This window comes from Miniopterus natalensis, chromosome 4 (genome assembly GCF_054644295.1).
Source record: "Miniopterus natalensis isolate mMinNat1 chromosome 4, mMinNat1.hap1, whole genome shotgun sequence".
Lineage (NCBI taxonomy): Eukaryota > Metazoa > Chordata > Mammalia > Chiroptera > Miniopteridae > Miniopterus > Miniopterus natalensis.
This window is the reverse complement of record NC_142084.1, coordinates 43,739,291-43,762,207: the sequence shown is the minus strand read 5'-3', so window position 1 is coordinate 43,762,207 and position 22,917 is coordinate 43,739,291. Positions and strand designations below refer to the sequence as shown.

Here is a 22,917-nt window from a genome sequence, read left to right as displayed (position 1 = left end):
AAATCAATAAAATCATAAACGATATGGATAAGGTGAAGAAGAAAACGTTGCCAGCCCCAGAATATAATAACAGGAGGTGACCACTCAAGGCAAGAGAAAGACAAAGCAAGGCCAGATACTCTTAGGAAAGACACCTAAGCATTTCTCGAGAAATGCTATAGGTTATTGTTCAACTTAAATACACCTGAACTTGAAAAAAATAAATATATCTCATACAGCACTTTTAGGGAGGGAAGAATCTGCAATTACATTAACAAAAATGAAAGTCCTGAAATGCAATTAGAAGTACCCATGCTATACTGATATTTAATGTATTGTAATAATTCACTTTAATTTTCTAAAATACATCCCATGCGACACTTTAAGGGAGCAAGAGGTATTTATTATTACAATTACACCAGCAAGATTAATGGTAATAACTCGCAATGTTAATACCTATCATATTGATAAGAAAATGTACTTTGTGAATAAATAAAACATAGTGGAATGTTGCTTACATTGTTTCTCCAATTAATGTAACCCAGATTATTTTCATCTCATCTGAACAGGTTATACAAGACTTTTCAAGGTTTTGAATCAGCACTCACCACCAAAATGCACATTGTGTTATCCTGCCCAAGGCCTTGATGGGTGCTGTTCCCTCTGCCCAGAATGCCTTTCCCACCCCCATCACATCTATCAGGTCTCCACTCAAATGTCACCTGCTCAGAGAGACCTTCATCTTTTTTGCTCTATTTAAAATTACCACCCTTACTTATCACTACTTAAAATTATGTTTATTTTTTTGCTTACTTCTTGCCTATTTTCCTACTGAATGCAAGCACCATGAAAGCAGCTAATGACTATGGCTCTTCACTGCTGCATCCTCACAGCTTAGAATAGTGCCTGGCATATAATGGGTGGTGCTAAGGCTGCAGTTCCCACCTAACATGCATGCTCCCCTTCCTCTGTAGTGAGAGAGTCCCTACATTGTCCGGTCCAGCAGTTGTGCCCAGCTACAATACTACATCTGCCGCCTCTCTTATCAATAGAAGTGGTCAAAGAGGTCAAAGTAGAAGTCATGAGATGGAGCTTCTTGGAAAACACTTTGAAGGAGGCTTCCTCTTTAAAGAAGGCATGCCCTTTTGCCCTTGACTTGTTTTCCTTCCTACTGCTTGGAACATGTATGTAATGGTTGGAGCTGCAACAGCCATGATTGTGTCCATGAGGTAAGCTTACTTACAGGGCCCACTTTAGGAAAGGCCTGAGTCTTTGGTCCCAGATCAGGTCTAGGTTGCCTACCTCTGGACTTGTTTCACATGAGAGAGAAAAAAATACCTCTACCTTGTTTAAGCTGCATGATTAGTATTATTATTTTTTTGTAGCCAAACCTAATTCTGATAGATGAGTGCTTAGCAAATATTTGTTGAATATACATGTGTTTTTCTTTTAAACTTTTACTTTTTAAAAAGTTTTTAAGCGCATACCTTGCGACTTTCCCCACTCCAATCCTCTAATTAAGCAGTTCTGGAATGAGAACTAGGGTGACTGTGATCATTACACTAGTTCACAAACCACTGGTTAGATGACCGTTCCATTGGGCTGAATCTGCACAGGGCAGAACAGTTAGGAGTTGTGGAGTCCTGGCTCAGTCATTTACCTGCTCGCTGTGCAACGTGAGGCAGCTTGCTTAACCTCATTAAGCCTCCGGTTACTGTCAGAAAATTGAGTCAACACTGTAAATAGATGCTTCACAACTAGTTAGTTTTATTATGATGGTTCTAAGGCCATGCCTTTCCACTGGCAATCCCTGAGACAACGCTGGGAAAACCACGTGGGCAATCAAATCTACCATGAGCATCTCATGCTTTAATACTTGGAGGAAAAGAAGGTGAGTTATATACAGAGAACTCTTTTGAATGCAAATTACAGAGACCATTGGGTCCAGCTCAGTTGAATTGAGGAATGTGGCTGGGCCAAAGGAACTGAACCAGGGACAGAACAGCCCCAGGTTCTTCCCCATCTCTGTTTCCAGCTCTTTGTTTCTGCTCCATTCTTCTCTTCCTCTCTATAATCTCGCCGCCTCTGCTTTTCTGGCTCACATGACAGAAAACCGTGGCTGTAGAGAACCTTCTAAAGTCAAGTTGACTGATCCCACCATTGAGGAGAAAATTCAGTCATCCTGTTTTGAGACTGATTGGCTCAGCTCAGCGATACGACCACCGTGGCCTCAGGAACTACAGTGTGTGTGGGGTGGATGAGTCCCACTACAGGAACATGGCTAGTCCTAATACAGCAATGTGGACAGAGACAGAAATGATGCCCCAGGCTCGAGGGAAAAAGGGACAGAGAAACAGTAAGTGTTCATTATGAGAACTGAGGTTGGGTTTTCTTTGGGTGAGCAAAGTCTGGTCCAGAATTGATGTAGAAGAAATGTGGGTGGTGAGATAAATTGTGTGAGATGCTAACTCTTCCAAAAGCGGGCCCACCTAAACCGGTGGCTGGTAACTGGGTGTCACTGAGAGACTGACCTGGCTCCTGCACAGACAGTGTAACCTGCAGTAGAGTAGAGGGCTTGCAGCGGTCCATTGTGTAGTTTGATAAACACTCAGTTTCCCTCAGAGACCAAATGCTGAAGATGGGCTGAAGAGGAGAAAAAAGAATGTCTCTGATCAGCTGCCTTTAATCTATTTGGTCTTTGAAAATAAAAAGACTGCCCAAGATTTCTCATCCCCTTTCTGCCAGGGCTGCTTTGAAGATCACAGGCAGGCCGTGTGCAGGCCCCTCCCCACCGCAGCTCCCACTGGGCACATCTGCACCCACTGAGGGCCTCCCCAAGCTCTGAACCCCGCTCCCTCACCAGCCGGGGCCCCACTGGCTGCCCAGGGTTAAGAAGAGCGTGCCTGTCACTAGTATCTGAGCGCTCACTAGGCTTGTTCCCCTCTCTCAGCCCACACTTCCATGTGTCTTCCCCGGTGGAGAAAAAAGACAATTCCATATTGTCCCTAGGATGTAAATAGACAAGCAGCTTCCTCGTTCTTCAACTCACTGATTGGTTTACCAAATGCACCCATCAGTGATATCTGACCTGCGTCATAGCTCAGCACCTTGCGGGAGGGCTCCTTGTTTCTGAAGTGTCGAGGCCTCTGTGAGGCTTGGAGCTTTGTCACTGTCCTGGAGCATTGTCACCCAAGGTTCAGGGCCAGAAAGAAGTAGCAGAAAAGACCCTCCTTAAAGGAAGCTAAATGTCTTTCTACATGGACTCCTCAAAGGCATTGTCCCCCCTGGCGCCAATATAAGTTTATGGGATTCTAAGTAGCCTAATTAAAATCAGGGGTAAGTCTCCTTGTGACATCCACTGCAAGGGGAAATAGAATAATAAACACTTTTGAAGTAAATGCCATTGACCCTCAGAGATGTTGGGGGCCCTGAATGTAGGGAAAGGAAGAGGGAGGCCTGCCCAGGGTTATTTTTACTGAATGTCTGTTGATCCCACAGCCAGCTCAGCAGAGTGGAATAAGCATTAGCTTTGCAGTTGCATGAACCTGGGCTTGCATCCTGTCTCTAACCCTTGGGACAAGCAGGCCTGGAGAAATTTCCATAATTTCTCTGGGTTTCTGTTTCCTCTTCTGCAAAACAGGGTTTTCTCATGGGCATTAATAACATCCCATCAGTTACTCTTTCCTAGGGAACTGTGCAAGCATCCATAGTGGAGTTTCTCCAGCTGTGCTGTCAAGCTCATGGGACCGCTGAGTGAGTCCTGGGCCCCATCCCATATCTGAAAGGTGTGGGGGCCAGGACTCTGCATTTTTAACAGGCATTGCAGCTGAGTCCCACATCTGAACATATGAGGACCTCTGCTCTATATGTGATAGGGGTTTTCGGTGATTTTTTTTAAGGCAGAGTCAGGGAGGGCAGGGCAGTGGTGCTTTTTTACCTGGTGAGGATGGTCTCACGTGGTCAGAGGAGGTGCCCTTTCTCCCCACTCCTGGCTGCTGGGAGGAATGGGCCCCATCCTCACCATCCTGAGAAAACCTCCTCTCCTGCCTAGGAAAGTGCCCAAGTAGCCAGGAGCCCACCCCAGGTCTGTATACTGTTACGATTTCTCCAAATTTTGGAAATTTTCCCAAATCAGAAATATTTTCTTTTTCTCAGCAATTTGCGAGGCTTACCCTACATCAGCAAGTTCTTATCTATAGGAGAAGCAGGACCAAGGACTGAGTGAAAGTGAGTCCATCTCTAAATGATCGATTTAAAACTTCTGGGAAGTAGGTTGCAATGTACCAGCTGCCGTCCCCTCACCAAGGGGCAGGGTGCAGGGAGATCTTGTGACTTACATTTGGATACTAGTCAGGAAACACAATAGTTTTGGTATTTTGTGAAATTCCTTTTCGTTCTGTCCTTCTTTCTCTTTACTTCCACCCTCCAAAAATACTGTCTGTGTTGTGGTCTAAACGTTAGGAAGAAACTGCTGCCTGAAGGCCATGCAGAGCTAGCACTTTGTGTACCTGACTTCTGTGTATCTCCTTGGCACCAGTCCCCATTTGCTTCTGACTAATGTGGGACAACATGCAGCTAATTGCCCTTGTCCAATTAACTCAACCACACTCGCCACAGGAAGGCATTTGTGACCTGACCTTTAGGGAATTAAGGGCCCTATACTTTGAAAGGGCCAAATCTACCTCAAATGAAAATGAAGAAATAAAAATATTTATTTTGTTTATATGTCTGTTGCTGTTTGCCAAGGTAACTCTGTAGATGGTTAACCTTGACTAGCAGGTATCAGGGAGGCCCAGGGCCTCTGGGATGTGGAACAGCACGAATAGTTCCCGAGTGAGTGCTTACTTGCCGGGTATCATTCTACTGGCTCACACAGTCTCCTGCGGGGTGAGTCCAGATCCACTGCTCCTAGTCCATCTTTCTTCCGTTTCTTTATTGCCTCTAAAAAAGAAAAGTGAATTTGGTTAGGTGGCAGGGGAGCCATGACTACATCTAGTGATGAGCTTGGTAACAAGACTGATTTTTGTTCAGCGTTTTCAGTCTCACATGATTTTCTGAGAAGAAAACAGATTCATTTATCCCAGTCATTTGTTCTCACACGTGTATGTGCCTGATGACAAAAGGGACCAGGAGAGAAAGATGGATAACTCATTTAATATTCATTCATTCATTCACCAAATCTCCAATAAGCACCCACCCTGAGACCTGCTCTATGCCAGGCGAGGCACAGCTTCCGCCCTCGAGGCCCTCACAGGTGGATGGGGGACAGGCCAAGGAGCCCCATGAAGTGTAAGCAGAGAGCAATCAGGATGCAATGGGAGTGGAGCCAAGGAAGAGCAAACACTGCATGCACCTAAGAGGAATTTCATTCCTCTTAGGGCCTGATAAGCTTTAATTCTATGGATATATTACATTTAACTTCCGGCCCCTTCCTTTATCTTCAAAGTCAGCAGTGTAGCTTCTCTGCGACTCTGCTTCCCCCGTCACCTCTCTTTCTCCTACCACAGTCAGGAACAGTTTCCTCCTTTTTAAGGATTTAAGTGACTGGGCTGGGAACACTTGGATAATCCAGGATAATCTCCTCATCAAAAGATCCTGAACTTAATCACATCTGTAAAGCCATATTCTGGGGTATGTCCCAGTATATCCTGTAACAGGTTATGGGGTTTAGGGTGTGAACATTTGGGGGGGCATTATTCTGCCTACCATAGACATGTAAACTAATAGTGATTGTAATAATAATATGCAACATTTATTGAGAGATTACTATGTCCTTGGTATCTCTCTAAAAGTGTTACTTGAATTAACTTATTCAGCCCTTACAATAGTCCTATGAAATAGGAACTATTCTTACCCCCATTTATAACTAAGGATGCTGCTGCAACACAAAGAGGTAAAATGACCGGTGTGGGGTCTTACAAGAAACAGCAGAGCAAGGATTTTAACTCAGCAATCTAGCTCTGGAGCCTATACAATTAAAAGGGGTTGTCCTATTTCATAAGACTGGGAGTTCCTTACCTTAAAGGATTTCCTAATCCAGTTCCTGCCTTAGATCCCAGGTGCCCTCCCACCCTCAGGAGTGGCTGTGCACTAGGAAGGAAAGTGGTCCCTTGAGGGGGGTTCTCCCAGCCACGCTGGACCTTGGGGCTTCAATAAAGACAGTCGGGAGCCCTTAAAATTTTGTAAATTCTGACATGAGATTCCGTTGTCTTTGTATCTAGCCACTGACTGAGAAAATAGATAATGGCAAATGGTGTATTATTAAATATTGAAACTTATTTAATAAACTTCTCTCATTGATCAGTATACTCGTCGTATCTTTAAATTAAGATAAATCTACAATTCCTCATGTACAATCCTGAACTTCATAAGGCACTGGAAACAGTTTTGGGGTAAGTTTGCGACAAACTAATTTGGGGGGTAAAACCTGACTTGAATTGACATAAGGCTATTTATAGTCTTTCTTTATCCCATTAGTAGCAAACATTCCCATATTTCATTGCAGAAGTATTAGTGTTTGATTACACGGCACTGCCCCACACTCTGCTGGGAATGTTATTAATATGTGGTTTGTGCATCCTATTACCTGACTTCCAAAACTGCGAATGTCTGACTTACAAAATACATGGTTGTGGGCCTACAGGAGATACAAGTGTCAAGCAGTATTTGTTTAGTCTATAATCAGTGGTTAGCGCACACATGAATCTATTGACACCTTGCAGAGAGTTCCCTCATGTGTGAACCAAGCTTGCTGGCCTCCTTCACAGCTTTACCCAGGGTCTTCTGTCCTAATTTAAAATTTCTGAGCTCCTGATCTAATAATTACCTCATCTCCTAGAAGCTAGTTCCTCTCTGTTTAAAGTAAATTCTATATGACTCCAATAGAGCTAAAGGAAACATTTCAATAGAATAAGAAACCAGCATAATACAATGACAGAATAACATAGGCTGGCCTATAATCTCCATGTGGAATTATAGGGGGGAAAATCACTCGGGATTGTTTATCACAGCATGCTTTAAAGAGAATGACAAAAGGCCATGTTCCCTGGGGAGACCCTTAGAAACTCCGTTCCTGGGGAGCATGGCAGAGAGAAAGGGTGGTGGCCAGAAGGGCATGATTCCTAATACTGGTTCTGCCTCCCCATCTCATGCTGGGTAACTACTCTCGGGCTGCTTTGCCTCTCCAGGCCTTTGTTTCTCCATCTATGAAATGAGGTGGTTTTGATGAGCTCTGTAATGCCAGCGCCCAAGACTGGAAGGAGCGCCCTTTCATGGGGCAGATATGCGTTCAGGAACACGAGTTCTGACAGCATCCCAGAAGCTCATGTTTTAACCCAAGTTAGCTGCCTATAGAATGGAATGCACGTTTTACATAGATAAAATTTAATAATTTTTATCAGTTAATAAAACATGTTCATTTATATGCATGTTATAACTCATAAATAACCAGAGGAATCAACAGTTTATCCAATGTTCATCTGAGGTCAGTGAGTGGACAACTCCCTCCTGGTTTTCCTGGGACCGGTTGTTGACAAGTCAGCCCAGTTCAGAGTTGACCCCAAGGGTGAACTCATTAATTCAGCCCTTACGATGCACTGGGCACTGTGCTGGAGAGAGGAGGAGTGGGGGCAAGCTGTGGATTTTGCATTTATTGGCCTGTGGTACTCTGTGGGTATCTATGTATTCACAGCATAAAGTACCTGCTGCCCCCAGGTCAGATGATGAGGGAAGAAGCTGTTGATTGGCATGTCAGTTAGTTTCCACTCCTTTTTTATGTATCACAAATAATTAAGGTATAATATTGATGGCAGGAGGCAGGGGGTTAGCCTGGAAACCAGTTTTGTTTGGCTTCTGTTTACTTTTTCTCCAACAGAATACTGACTTTACGCTTACCACATGAAGGCAGAAAAGCATCGCATGAAGATGGCCTTCACACAAGGTGGTGGACACGACTTAGGGGTTAGAACACGAACCATCAGACCCAGCTGGTCATGAGCCCGGCAACAAGCAGAGCCTCTCAACAATCCAAGGGTGGCTGGGATCCGGTCTCTTGGCATTGTCTGTGCCCTGCCTAGAATAAGGGGACATCAACTGCCCCAGAGCAAGAGTCAGGGCCAACACAAGCGCCCTCTGCATTCACCACACAGCTACAGAGGGAGAATCAGATACTGGTTCCTGGCCAACAGGCCTCCTTGTGAGCCTGGCCCATTCAGGGGAGCAGATGGTGGGTGACGTAGGCTGAGCTGTGGAAGCACTTGGCTCTCTGAACCCTGTGATTGCTGGCAAACGGGGACCTGGATGTGCATCTGGGAATGAGTGCCTGCTGAGCAGAAGAGTCCCCGGCCAGGGCCCGAAGCTTGGAGCCCTGGCTGCTACTGCATCCCTCCCATGCCATCTTCCCAGGTACATAAATAGACAGTATTGCTGACTCCCAGTACCAGCCCTTCCTGCTAAAATTCAGTTACTGGGACCTGTGCTGGAATTATCCATGCAGGTCAGGGTCTGAGAGGTTGAGAGATCGGCAGTGTATATCCCAAGCTTGCTACTGTCTCTTAGGAAACATTTCTAGTACTCTCTCCTGGGGCCCCAGTTCTCTTCTGCCCCTTAGAAGCCTGACCAAGGCCACACTCCAGGTCTGTACTCTCAGAAGCTCCCCTATAGAACCTGGGTAATTCTCTACCTGTTACTGTCATCCTGAAATTTACGGCCTCCACCTCTTTCTCTTCTTTCTCCCTTGTTTCCGGTCCCCTCTCTGCCCCCAAAACCCCCAATCTCTTTTTGATGTCTTTCATTCCAGCCCGGGTCGGAGGCACTTGATGGTGAGCTCGTTCGTTTCCTGTAAGGTGCGGGTGACTTGTGTCCTTCCACTGAGGAATGTTCCCATTTTACATGAGACCCAGAGAGGAGGGCACTGCTTACCTCCAAGGAACAAACCTCAAATGGTGGCATTTAAGCCTCGAAGATGGGCCAAAGGAAATTATGTTTAGATTGGAGCCACCATCAAACCAGAGGATTTGATCTAAAATCAAACCAGAGGGACAGCTCCTTGTTCTCTTATGCATGAGATTGCAACTGATTTATTGGCAGAATGAGGCTTGAAGACTTGGGAGGCAAGCCTGTATCACTCCTGTTCTGAAGCTGAGTCCAAGGCTGGGCCGTGGCCCTGAACTACAGTGGCGGGCCCGGGGAGGGCTCACGTCCTGTGGGCCACGTTTGCCAGACAGGCTCCACCGCTTCCCTCATAGGCAAGAGCAGCACTCTTCCCCTCCTCCATGGCTCCTCCAAGCCTAGCTCTTTCCAAGTTGGGCATCCCCATGTTGAACTAGGTGAATAAGATGTGGTAAGAACCAGAGATAACCCAAAAGGGGTTCCACTCAGCATCTTAAAGAAGAACCCAGTCCCCTGGGGTAATACAGGCCTCACTGAAAAGAGGAATGACGCTTTGCTCAGTAGTAGGCAGGCCTCTGTTGGTGATTTGCTTTGACCGGAGACAGTGAAAATTATTCCTGATGGAGGAAGGGGCAGCCACGCTGAACCTCAAAGCTCCAGTCAGCTACCACTGCCTGGACACCCACAACGTGCTCAGTGTGGACAGGACCAGGAGAGATCTGCCTTATCCCTGAGATTCCTCAAGACTTGCTGTGTCTGCACACTGGGCTGAATCACCCTTCTTGTTAGAGAAACAGCAGGTCATTTTTGTTACCTAGCGTCCCACAAGGCCTATAGCATCATAAGAAGCTGAGGGAAGGGACAAGCAGTACCCTCCTATGGGCTATCAGGGGCATGGAGGGCAGACTTCCTTGTGGCCTTTTTGACAGCTTGTTTTCTGCAGGAATTTTCCCCTCTACCAGACACTCTTTGTTAAAGGGAACTATTCTGTGTCCTGGATTTATTGGCTCTATCTAGAATCTATTTTCTCCAAAGGCATTGTCACAGATGCCCACTCTTCCATTCTATCCTGGGATGAAGAGAGATCCGAACCTGACAAGAAATGAATGAAATGTAAAACCCAAGAGGGAATGGAGCAGGTCGGCGCAGGACATTGGGGTTCTCTGAGTCCACTCTTTCCCACAAAAGGATCAGCACTGCGGCAAGAAGAAGGATTTCTTAAATCAGCTTCCCTCACCAGCCTGCAGAAAATCTAATCAGTGAGGCTCTCTCTTAATGGAAAAAAAAAAAAATTAATCTTCTCCCTCTTTACGTAACAGCTTCAGCCGATTGAGGGAAATTCCAAGCATGGTACATCCAGGAGGCAAATTTCCGATTTGTGGAATCCCACTCATTCATTCAGTCAACCTCTGCATGTTTGGCCCTGGAGACAAGGAGATGAATATTATGGCTTGCCCTGTCTAATGAGGGTGACTGAACAAAACAAACAAACAAATATCATATTCAAGCCATCATCACATCCAAAAAGCAACTCCAAAAATAATCTCAAATCTGTGCATTTATCTCTGCCTTTGCTGACACTGCGCCCTTCAAAGCTACCATCATCTCTTCTTTGGACCACAGTGATGCCTCCAGCACTGCACTGTATTACTGTCCACCAAATATTCCATTTTCTTTTCCTGCAGTGCCTCTCTCTGAAGGGAATACAGTGTTCCTCTGTTGAACTCAGGACTGACCATATTAACTTGATTTGGACAATAAAACAAGGGTAGAGGTGACGTGTGGTATGTCTAGGCAGAGGCGCTAAGAGCCCGAACATGAATGCTATGTTCCTTTTCCTGCTATAGGGACTGTCCACGTTCAGGATGGTGGCTGCTCCATTCGCCCAGGTCCTGGAGTGAGTAGGTAAGGAGCAGGGCTCCCAGCAGACCTGCAATGGATATGTTGCATGAGTGAAAAATAAAATTTTGTTGATATAAGCCACAAAGATTTAGGGGTTGTTTGTTACTGCATAACCTAGCCTATTGTGGCTGATATCCCTCCTAAATTATTTCCTTGTTTCTACCTTGCTTCAGAAAGAAAGAAATTTCCACTTTATTCAAGCTACTGCTTTTAAGTTTCTCTCATTCATAACTTAACCTATTCTAACTGATAATTTTAAAACATATATACACACACACTCTATATAACGTTGAATTAGATACATAATAGTAAAATCTATGTCCAGTAGTGGGTATCAAGTGGTCATTGAAGAAAGGCAGACTTCAGTGTTTCAACTGGATCAGTTATAGATGTGAGTTTTGACATTTGGCACAAGTAAAAGTACATATTTTCTTCTGTGGTTGTAGATTTTGTTTATGGTTGGCATCATTTCTGAGGAGTTGCAGTGTTTGCCCAGAATAAATTAATGAATGATTAAACTGCTATATTAAGTTGCGGGATTGTTTTCTATTTTCAAACAGTTGACAGAGCTGTAAACTTCCCGTTTGCGTTGGGTGTTCCCAGGGAACACGTCGCATCTGCGCTCTTGCCCTTTCCGTCTTCTTTCATCACAGCATCAGCGCCATAGAAACGCCAGTGCTGCAATCCTACCTCTTGTTTTCTTAAAGCACCAAAGCTGTGCTGATCTGCATATTAGTTGGCATAAATTTCAATATTAATATCATTGGCCATAAAACTAGAAGATAAATACAGCCTGCTGCAATTATACAGATAACCACTATTTAGGACACCTGCATGCCTAAAAGTTTTAAACCTTCTACAGTTAATTATACTCAGATTAGACTTACACATATACTCACACAAATTCACTCACACAGCTGTCAAATTATAGGTTATGAACTTCACAACGAATTTATTCCTTTAGCCAGATGTAAAGTCTCCAGTTCGGAAGAACTGATAATTCAGTTCCAGGAATGAGTGGGTCAGGACCACATTTAATTACAAATGACAGAAAACCAACCTAAAACTGCTTTAAACTATATTGTGAATTTATTGGCTCACTCAGCTCTGAAGTCCAGTGGGTTGTCAGACTTTGGGTACAAGTGAACTGAGTGTTCAAATGATTTCTCTCCACCTTCCTGCTCTGCCTGACTCCTCTGGTTTCATTCTCGAACATGTGGTAGCAAGATACCCCCTGCCAGTCCCAAGAGAATATTGTCCTTGCCCCTATATTCTCAAAAGAATAAAGGCCCCTGTCTCCACATCAGTCCTCAGTCAGGTGCCCAGCCTCTTAGTTGACAGCTTGGCCAGAATTACATACAGTTAATTCCCCCCGCCCCCCAACAAAAACAATGGGGGCAGACAAAAAAAGAAAAAAAACAAAGAATGTGTACTCATGAGGGGAAGGCGATCATTCATTGGCTTTTGCTGAAATGAAGAGGAGATCAACCTCCTACTGGGCTGAAAACGCTGTGTCCCTTCTTAGCCAGTCCAGGCTACCACTGTGGAGCAGCCAGTAGGAAGCTGGTAGCATGTACTAGTGCCTTCCAAACTCTAATGTGCATGCAAATCACCTGGTATTTTATTAAAATACAGGTTCTGATTCAGTAGGTCTGGGGTAAGGCCCAGGCCCAGGTCATGCCGATGCTGCTAGTCCACGGCCTACCCTTTGAGCAGTCACAAGTGTAGCCCCTCAACTGCTACGGAAAGTCTGTTTGATCCTAAGAACACAGTTCCCTGTCTCTCTTTCTTCAGAGTTGTTTCGCCATCTCCACTTGGACACAGCCTCCAGTCCCATGGATAAAAGCCGTCTCTACTGCTGCCATCCAGAAGCTAACAAAGTTAAGGTCCCTGCCTTTTTCGGTCTCCTGGCACAGCTACACCGGCTTCTGCTTTGGGTGTAAACCAGTCCCTGGTGGGCTAGCATCCTTCTCTGTGACTGGCACCTGTGGAAGCAGAGACACTGTGCTGAGCAATTAGGCCCTGTCACTGTTTCACTGCCTTTCGGTGTGCATTCTCCTAAATTATAGAGAGTTTAGGAAAACTGTTCCACTGATAGCACTACTTTCTGGACATGCCAAATTACTTGTGTGCATAATTTACAACAGATTCATAAGTCTTACTCAGCACCTGGGTGTTCTTGCTCATTTAGCATGCAGGTGTATAAAAGATGTATGAGACCTTCTCTGGCATGCTCTCCAGACATAATACTCTTCAGCTGCATCCTGAACAAACAAGAATTTCATCAGGGCTTTTGAACAGGGACATGAGAATGCGAACACCGAGTGGAACCAGGCATTATTTAGCTGAATGCTACATTTCTGTGCTTCCCTCTCTGCCCTTTCCCAGACATAGCCTTGATTCCCCTTCTGCCCCCCAACTTAGCCCACATCCAACACTCCATTTGCTATCTCTATGAAGGAGCAAGGGGTGAAGGGAAAACGTAGCAAGACTCATCTTTAATAAATGAATTCAGGTGAAAATGAACTTCAAGAACAGTCTTAAAGTGGAAGAGAATTCCCAATCGGTATGTGCTGAAGCAGAGAGAAGCAGTCCCGCCCATTTGACCTGGGAGATCCCAGGCGGTTACTGGCTAATTACATTGTGTGTAAATTTTACCTGGGGAAGCCATCTCTTTCTCCTGCCTTTTTCCTCTCTGAGTCGCTGCTAGGAAGAAAGAATGCAGAGTGCATGTAACACCAGCTCAGTCCCTGCTGCACCCCTCTCCCAGCCCCCCAGCTCCGAGTTCCTCTGGCATTTGTCTCTTCCAGGGTCACAGCTTACTACGAACTGCCCCAAAAGAAGAAAATGCCAGTACTGTCAAGTGTTAGACTACGGCACTTGCTTGAGGCACAGGGCGCAATTTCCTGTACAGAAAATGAGCCATTCTTGGGAATCAAAAATTCATACCACATTTTGTAGAAATCTGATGGGAAATTATGTCTGGGGAAATTTCCACAACTTAAGATATGCAAATTCACTATTTGATTGTAATGCCAACCCATGATCCGTGCTACTACCCTGCCTCTTATGAGAGGCTATAAACACTGGCACATATATTAAAAATGAATCCACCAAAGTAAAATTAGTCTTCAGCAAATGCTTATTTTTCTAGAATTTTATTTCTCAGATGGATTGGTATAATTTTTAGTGGTACATGTTGCCAGCCTATAATAAATATATAAGCCTATCAAAACCTGATAGAAAAATGCATCAGATAATACGCTCTGAACTAGGGATCAATTCTATACTTGTCTTGGGGGAGGTATCTAGTAACTTAATAGAATGTTTCCAATTCTAATTTCTCTGATTCTGTGAAATCAATTTTTCCATAAACTATAACCAGTACATGAATATGTTGCAAAAACTAATCGTATTGGCATAATAGGCATATCAAGTTACGGTGTAATGGACATCCTGTTGTCCTTTTATTGAAACTAATAGACTAGTGTGAAAAGGAATAAAATACTGAAAACGATAAGTTTATGGCTTTGACTTTTTTTTCCAGCCTTTTAAATTTGATGGTATAGCATATTGGCTCTCAATCTCCTTTTATGGGTATTTGAGTTTGACCCTGTTAAAAATGACAAAGAAATGGCCAAGAGGAAGCATTTTCTCACTAGCTTACCCTCAATAGTGAGGTCTAGAAATAGCCATGCTATGGCATCTTTACCTGCAAGGCTCATGTGTCAGCTGCTGTTGCTGGGAAGGTTCAATGAGGGAGAAGAGTTACGAGGAAGAGGCTCCAGCTTTGTAATGTTGACAAATTAGCTGATCTCAGTTCTTTGTTTCAAAAATGCTTCTAACCCAAAGAGAAGAAGATGAAACTGAAGTTGGTCATGCCAACCCCACGACGACCTTGAGTGAAACAGATCTCTCTGTTTACCAGGCAGGAAGATCACAGTGAGACTCATCAGTCAGGGGGCCAGCAGTACCATAGCTTTATCTTACTAATTTGAACTGCACAGGCGTTGAAACCTAAAGCTTTATGGCTAATTAGTATTGCTTTTGTTGTTATTTAATGGGATTTGGAAGCCTCTCCCAAAACAGATGGAATTTCCTCTTTGATACTTAACACAAGTGTGCCTGACGGTTAATTTTGTGATTACCTATTTAATGTTTGATTCCCCAGTTGGCTAAAAGTGCTATGAAGTCATGAACTGTGCTTAGCCTTCTAACCTTATTGTCCCCATTGCTACCATAGGTTCTCAGTAAATAGAGAGCCCAGTTTGCTCAGTATAAGTTTTTATCTATTTTCCTGCAATAATTAGTAGAATATACCGTGACTATCATTAAGTATGTGTGAGATGGATGAATGGGTGAGCAAACACTGGGCTAAGTATTGGAAATGGCACTGGGTTTGGAGTCAAGAGAAATTGGTTGGAGTCCTAACTCTGCTACCAATTATGTGACTTGGACAAGTTACTTGAGCTCTCTGAGGCTAAGCATTTTCTCTGCGAAATGGGAAATACACAGACCAAATAGGGATGCCTATCACTTATAACTTCTCAATAAATATTTCTTTTCTCCTTCACTTAAGTCAGCACTATCCAATACTATGTCCTGCAACAATGGAAATGTTTGGTATTGCAGTTTAAATGGCAGCCATCAGCCACATGTGGATATTGAACACTTGAAATTGGACTAATACAACTAAGGCATTGACTTTTAAATTGTTATATAACTTTAACTTAAATTTAAATAACCATATGGTGCTAGTAGCATAGTGGACAGCACAAGATATGTCCTGAGCCTCCATAGGTCTCAGAAGACCTATGGGGCAATTACATAAATAGCAAGATCTAATAGAGTTCTCAATTACTGTTCTGGGTCTTCAGCATCTAGGATTAATGAGTGCTTTCCGTTTGCTTTTGTGAATCACATATTTTAGGATTCACTGATTTGTCATTGTTTCAGTGAACTGTCCACATCTGGATGTTCCTTACTTTCTTAGAACTCGGGACAGTTCTCATAATTATAACACACATTGGATAAGAAATGACTCTGCCTCCATTTCACCCATGAGAGACAGGCACCCCCAGAGAACATTCACCACGCTGGGAGAATCACAGTGTTACAACACTACTAGACTCCCACCAACACTGTGAGCCACCAAAGGTGTCTGGCTGATGAAATAAATAACTTGTGGTCACCTGGCCTTTTTTCCTAGCTTTGGTGAGCAATATTTGTAAGCCATTTTAAATGTCAATCTTTTTAATTTGGGGATTCAAGTTTAAATTTGGGGGTAGGGAAATAGGTTTTATTCAACTAAGATTTCAGACTGTTGCATTAGTTCTTAAGCAATGGTGTATTGTTAACTTGAGGGAGGAGAAAAATAGGGTGATCGTTTTTTACTGGATTCCAGAAAAATTAAGTGGAAGAACTATTTTGACACCTTACCTGGAAAGGGACATCATTAAAAAACTCAGACGAGCTTTTTAGCTTTCAGTTCAGAGGAGGCTTAGGAGCAACTTTCTTCAGTCGTCTCAAATCCAGGTTCATCTGACACCAGCTTCCTCCGCCATGCCGCCAAAGTTCAACCCCAATGAGATCAAAGTCGTATACCTGAGGTGCGCCAGTGGGGAAACCAGTGCCACATCTGCCCTGGCCCCCAAGATTAGTCCCCTGAGCCTGTCTCCAAAAAAGGCTGGTGATGACATCGCCAAAGCAACCAGTGACTAGAAGGGTCTGAAGATTACACTGAAACTGACCATTCAGAACAGACAGGCCCAGATTGAGGTAGTGCCTTCTGCCTCTGCCCTGACCATCAAAGCCCTCAAAGAACCACCAAGAGACAGAAAGAAGCAAAAAACATTAAGCACATTGGAAACATCACTCTTGATGAAACTGCCAACATTGCCCAACAGATGCAACACCTACCTTTAGCCAGAGAACTCTCTAGAACCATTAAAGAGATCCTGGGGACTGCCCAGTCTGAGGGCTGCATGTTGATGGCCGTCATCCTCATGACATCATAGGTGACATCAGCAGTGATGCAGTGGAATCGGCTAGTTAAGAACTACAAAGAAAAACATTTCAATTAAAGATCATTTGACAGCAACAAACTCAGATGACTTTTCTCGGTAGCTGCCATTGAACTTGTAGTCATGAGTCATTCACCCAAAACACAATAGGAGATTGCACTGTGAGTTGATTTTTAAAGCACTGGGTATGCATATTAATACCAGAGCTCACGATCACTAGAGGAATCGAATGTGCACTGGGTACAAAACACTCAGTATTGAAACTTCAAAAAGCTGAAAGGATATCAAATATGTATTTTTAATTTGTTTGAATTAATAGTAAAATCAGGTTTCTCTGAAGCTAAAGCAAGTTCTTTTTTCCCTGTGACAGTGTGAGAAAGGACCATTAATACCCAATTGTGCCAGCTTACAGGCTCCTGCTCAACGACAGCATTACCTGCATAATTATCATTTTTGTCCTTTTTGATTCACTTATGTGTTTTTTTCTTTGTGGATGCCCAGAACTGACCTTTCAGAATGTGCCTATATACGAAATTTGTTTTCTGTCAGTCACCACACCTTTAGCCAGGAAGACAGCTCTGTTCCAAATCAGGACAAACTGAGGTGCTGGCTTTTTATAAGAAAATCCAGTTTCTTAAGCCATTGAGCCTGGTCACTGGGTTCTTGCTGACAGAAAGTCAAGGCACAGAAGAACATTACCAGGTAGCTCAGTGCACACCAACAGTTAATTATGACTCCAGTGGCGAGTGGGTCATGAGATTATGTAGTTACAGCATGATTAAACTCTCAAATCATCAATTTTATATATATATATATGAAACTTTGCTGCAAATGTTGCATGAATTTCCTGGGCACAGCATTCGGTTCCACCTTATTATGCAGCACAGCTTTCAGAGATATGAGGTACCATGGCTAATCCTAATTTAATTTTACAAGAAGAAGTTAGCTCTATGGCTTGCTACAAGCCGAGCTCCATTTCTGATGTTATCCACAATTTTTAGACACGCTAGGAATACCTGAGTGAACTGTAGTACCAAAGAATAATCCTGGATCTGGAATAAAAGTGCAGAATCTCTGAAGTTTCCCGGCACCGAATCTGTGCTGGCAACAAAGGCAGCTGGATCCCGCAGCACAATTTACATGTAGCTATTGGCATCTGTACACCCTCGGAATCTACTATTAAGAGCATCACTCCCATCTTCCAGTATCTCGCAATTCCCAGAACCACAGCATTGGCCTTTCAGGAGCGAACTCGGTGTTCAGAGGAGTCCCTCTCTATTAAAGGAAATAAATAAGTTGATGCCTTTTTAATCTGAGCAGATGCATGGAGTTTCCTGTGGGGAATTCTCACAAGGATGTTTTTACTTGAATGTTTTTCTGCAAGAGAAAAAGAAGAGCCTGGTGTCTTCCTGGATTAAAAACACAGGCTTTTCATTAACTTGTGATGAATATATATGTATCAACTCCACATCCACTTAAAGAGGTGGAAATTACCCTCTTGGTTTATTGGACCAGGCAGGGACCATCCGTCTCATCGTTCTTAACAGAGCCTCAACAACTCCATAATTGAAGAAATTCTTCCAGGACCATGGCTATTATTTAGCCTTTCTATTACCTAGGATCCACACCAGGAAAATTATGTGCAGACACAAATCAGATATTCTCCTGGGACTTATTTGCTGGATACTGCTTGGCAAGAAATCCCAACGCACCAAAATTATGCTTGGAGAATAATAAAAAAAAAAGACTCAAAGTGAACCATGCTGCTTTCTGCAGGAACAAAGCAATATAAAAATAAAGCCTGTGATGGGCTAGTTTCCTCCTCACTGCTATCTCTGATCAGAGGCATCTCCTTTCAGGTTGTTAGCTAGCCTTCAGGTGAAAGCTCCTCGGGCCAGCACTGCCACAGTTCCTGCTTCTGGAGGATTCTAAAATATGCCAAAGCTCACAAACAAAACCTCTTTATATAGATAGCCCAGATCTTCACATAGGGACATATTTGTGAGTGTGGGTGTGTGCACATGTGCACACGTGGGAGCTATGAATACCTCACATAACCCTGTTAAGTGGAAATAACATTAAGGTTGAAGCATCTTAAATTAAAGCTGCTATTTTGTCCATGATTTCAGAGAAACTTTACAGAATTGTCCCAGTTGCTCATCTAGAAAAGTAAAAACTCAAGAAGGGCTAAAACGAATAAAGGAGAACTTGCTATACTAGATTTTAAAATGTATTATAAAGCTGCAATAAATAAAACCATGGTGCCAGCACAAGAATAAACAGCTAGACCCTTGGAGCATAATCATGGACAAAGAAACTATCTATGGTTTCTACCTCTATATCTATATCTATAACTTATCTATATCTATTATATATAGATGATAGATAGAATAATAGATTAGATAGATAGATAGATAGATAGATAGATAGATAGATAGATAGATAGATAGATAGATAGATAGATAGATGATAATGATGATAGATAGATAGATAGATAGATAGATAGATAGATAGATAGATAGATAGATAGATAGATAATGTGTGTGTGATATAGATTATGATAACGTTGGCATTGTGTGATAGAGTAGAAAGAATATGAAATTCAGAATCAAACAAATTGAAACCTGGATTTGAATTCCAGTTCTACCACTTCCTAGTTGTGTGCTCTTGACCAAGTTAATTCTCTAACTGAATATTAATTACCTAAATCTATAGTGAGGGCGATGATATATATCTTAAAGGGTGTGAGTATTTGAGAATCAAATTATATCCTACATGTATCAACTAACATTTTTAGATACAAGTAACAGAGACAAATTATAGCTAATATGGGCAAAAGAGGAGTTTATTCATGGCTATTGTGTTGCTTAGAAAATTTCTGAGAAGGATGGAGAAGCGGATTTGCAGAAAGGAAGGACCAAGGAAGGCTGGGCAGCAGCCTGGACCACAGAAATTCATGGCACCGAAGAGCATGTGAAGACTTTCGGCCCCAACATGGAACATCTGGCTGCCACAGTTAGCGCTGTCCCATTTGCTCCTGGAAAGTAGGAACTGTTGACATCACACATCAGAATGGCCTTTACTTAGTCCACCCTCTTTGGAGCAATAGCTCCAGTTGTGAAATCCAAGTGGGTTTACTGACTGGCTGACCCTAGATCACATGCTCCTAACCTAAGTGCAGAAGGGACTGGGAAAATAAGTGTTTGGTATTTTTAAGTTTTATAGTTCAAGCAAGCTCTCCTTCCCAGCAAGATTCATAAGACAGAGAATTTACCAAAGGAAGGAACTTCAGATTCTGGGTCCCTAGAAGATGCACAAGTCCATCACAAAAGATATCAGAGCTCCTGACATGTAACAGGGGTTCCGTAGATTGTGACTATGAATATTTTCACAAATCAGTGGAAGAAAGGAACATTAGTTATTTGGGAGGAAAAGAATCTATAGTTCATCAAAATAACTTCCAATCAGATCAAAGATTAAACGAGAAATCAATATAATCAATATAATATATATCAATATAATCAATATCAATATAATAGTAAAAAATTATATGTCCCACTGTGCCCATCAGTGCAGCCTCCTGGTCCACCCTGAAAGGAGGGCAATCTGAGGCCTGTGGGTTTTACAACAGCATTTCCTCTAGCTCTGGGAATATGAGAGAGCGGAGAGGCTTACCCCACCTCTTAGAACCACACCCATACGCACTTAATTTTGCATTTGACCCCCAACTGGAAACCTTTCTCTTTTATTTACTGAAAATATATTAAATTAGCTTTTCATGTCCTTAACTTCTACAAGTCTTTCCTAGGGCCATTCAGCCAGCGTCGCAGATGACATTACCCTGAGTGACCTAGTGGCTTAGATTCTGTTTCCCCTAAATTATAGGTCCCCGGTAGGCAAGGGCCCTGTTTGACTCATCTCCCTGTCCTACTAGGCCTGGCTGAATGATTTGAACACTGGAGGCTATCCATTGATGGTTGAAGAAGAAACCTGAGTTGCTGGTTAACTATTTTGTAACGTCTGGAAATGGATTCAGCTCTGAGCACAAATCTCTCTGTTCTCCATTTCCTTTCCTTTAGAAGTTTAGAAGGACAAGTACACTTGCATTGCCTGCTCCCTCATAACTTCACAAACATCAAGTATTGATCACCTCGGGCTCGATGAAACAATTCATAGGTGACGGCTCTTAAGTTCTCAGATGAACAGCTTTGCAAAATGTGGACTACTCTTCCTCTGTTCCCTATAATCCTTCCTGTTCTGTTTCCACCCGCCACCCCCATATCCAGTGCTGAGAGGCTAGTCAAAGGTGAGAGAGGGTGGTTGGAGATTTTTCTTTCTTAGCTGTATTTCTCATTGGTTACAATTTTCTCCTTCGTTTACTGCTTTTCACCATTGTTAGAATAGAGATGTGATCCGAAACATGAATTTCCTCATGATTGAGGTGATTCTTGTTTTTCCTTTGGCTTTCTAAAAGATTCTGATATTACTTAGAGAGAGACTTTGAGACCCTTGGATGCAAATAATTATAAATATTTATATTACTAATGTTGCAAAAAAGGGGGGGACTCCATTTCTTATATATACAATGTTTTCATCTTGAAATGTTAAGTGCAACAGCGCTGTTAGCCATGATATATCCTGCAATAACGCATGAATAAGGATTTGCTGTCTCTGAAAAATTCTATTTGGCTCAAGACCTGAAAAAGGCCATTTGCTACCCTGTTTGATTCATCTCTGAGAATGAAAAGAACCAAAAGTCAGCTCCCTTTAATACAAACTCTTTTTCATATTTTATTTGCTAATGTACAGCTAATTTCTAAATTAAGAACATGCTTACAAGAAGAGTTAGGAAGCTATTCACTCCAATCCATTAATAAGTCCGGTTTTGATCGAAATCTTAAATAACTTCTAATAATTCCTTTGGCTTGGCTTTTGGATTTCAAATAAGATGAAAGAATCTGCTTTCTTTCTGATTTTGAATTACAGTAGATTGGCCCACTCCAAAGATTTCAGATGAAACACTTGTGGGAATTCCTTAATTCTCACAAGGAAAATATGTGCTGACCATAGGCTCCCATCACCAAATCTTAAATGATCAAAGTATTGAACTGTATTTGTGATTAGGTCAGGGGTCAGTAAACTTTTTCTGTAAAGCTCCAGATGGTAAATATTTTAAACTTTGCGGCTATTTAAGGCAAGGCTGGGGCAGCCAGCTGGATACTGGAAGTCTGCACGTCTGGCTCTCCCGCTCCCTAGACGGGTGGGCTCTTAGGGGCCTCAACTTGGAACTAATACGTTGTCACTGGCTTTCCCGCAGGCCACTGGTGGAAGCAAGCTGCGTGCCCCAGCCCAAAGGAAAGCAGCAGCGGGGATTCCCCTCCCTCAGAGGAGCTGCCTGGCCTCACAGCAGCTCACAATAAGAGAGGATCGCGACCCGGGGTCAACAATACAAACTGAAACGTGATTCAGTGCTTACGGAGCACGAACATGTACCAGGTGCTCTTCTGGGTGCTGGGGATCTGTCAGAGAACAAGACCACCGTCCCTGCTGGGGGAGCTTCCTTTTAGTGGGAGATGGAAGGGGTCTGATATTTAGGAGCTACTCCATTCTTGCTCAGGTTGCTTTGTTTCACTGGGGAATGAGGCTGTTGGCATGTTTGCTCCTAGAAGGCAGCAATCATCTGGCCTTGGCCAGTTTTATGCCCCCTAGGAACCAGCACTGGGCTTTGGGCAAGGTAAATCCTCAATAACAAGGGAGGAGGAAGAGAAGGAGAAAGGAAGGGAGAGAATGTGGCATTTTCTGTCTCTCTTTTCTGGGAATCACTGAATCTCCATCAATTCATCTACAGATTGGAGGGAGTGAAATGACAGAAATTCAGATCTCTGGATTAGCAGACGATGCAAAGCTGGGATGCAGAACAAATGACAAGTGACAGTGAAACTGGACTTGGGAGAATTTGAATCATTTGGGCGAGAGAGCCCGCAGATGGCACTTGCTGTTCAGCATAGAAAATGGGTCATTGCTCCGAGACCAATTACTGCACAGCCTGGGAGACCTGGGAGAGCAGCAGAGCCTCTGGGCCACAGGCGGGTTGGGGAGCAGTTCGGGTGGATTTGTGGAGACT

General features: G+C 43.2%; 1 long non-coding RNA gene and 1 pseudogene across 1 annotated transcript; one reads left to right on the top strand and one right to left on the bottom strand.

Annotated features, from left to right (window-relative positions):
- Positions 1-2,426: 2,426 nt before the first annotated feature.
- On the bottom strand, positions 2,427-7,998 carry LOC107535693 (uncharacterized). The gene is made up of 3 exons (XR_001603051.2): positions 7,873-7,998; positions 4,825-4,920; positions 2,427-2,622 (listed from the first exon to the last, which is right to left on the bottom strand). It is a non-coding gene; the product is annotated as an uncharacterized LOC107535693 (long non-coding RNA).
- An 8,334-nt stretch (positions 7,999-16,332) lies between these two features.
- On the top strand, positions 16,333-16,825 carry LOC107535691 (large ribosomal subunit protein uL11 pseudogene; annotated as a pseudogene).
- The last annotated feature ends 6,092 nt before the right edge of the window (positions 16,826-22,917 follow it).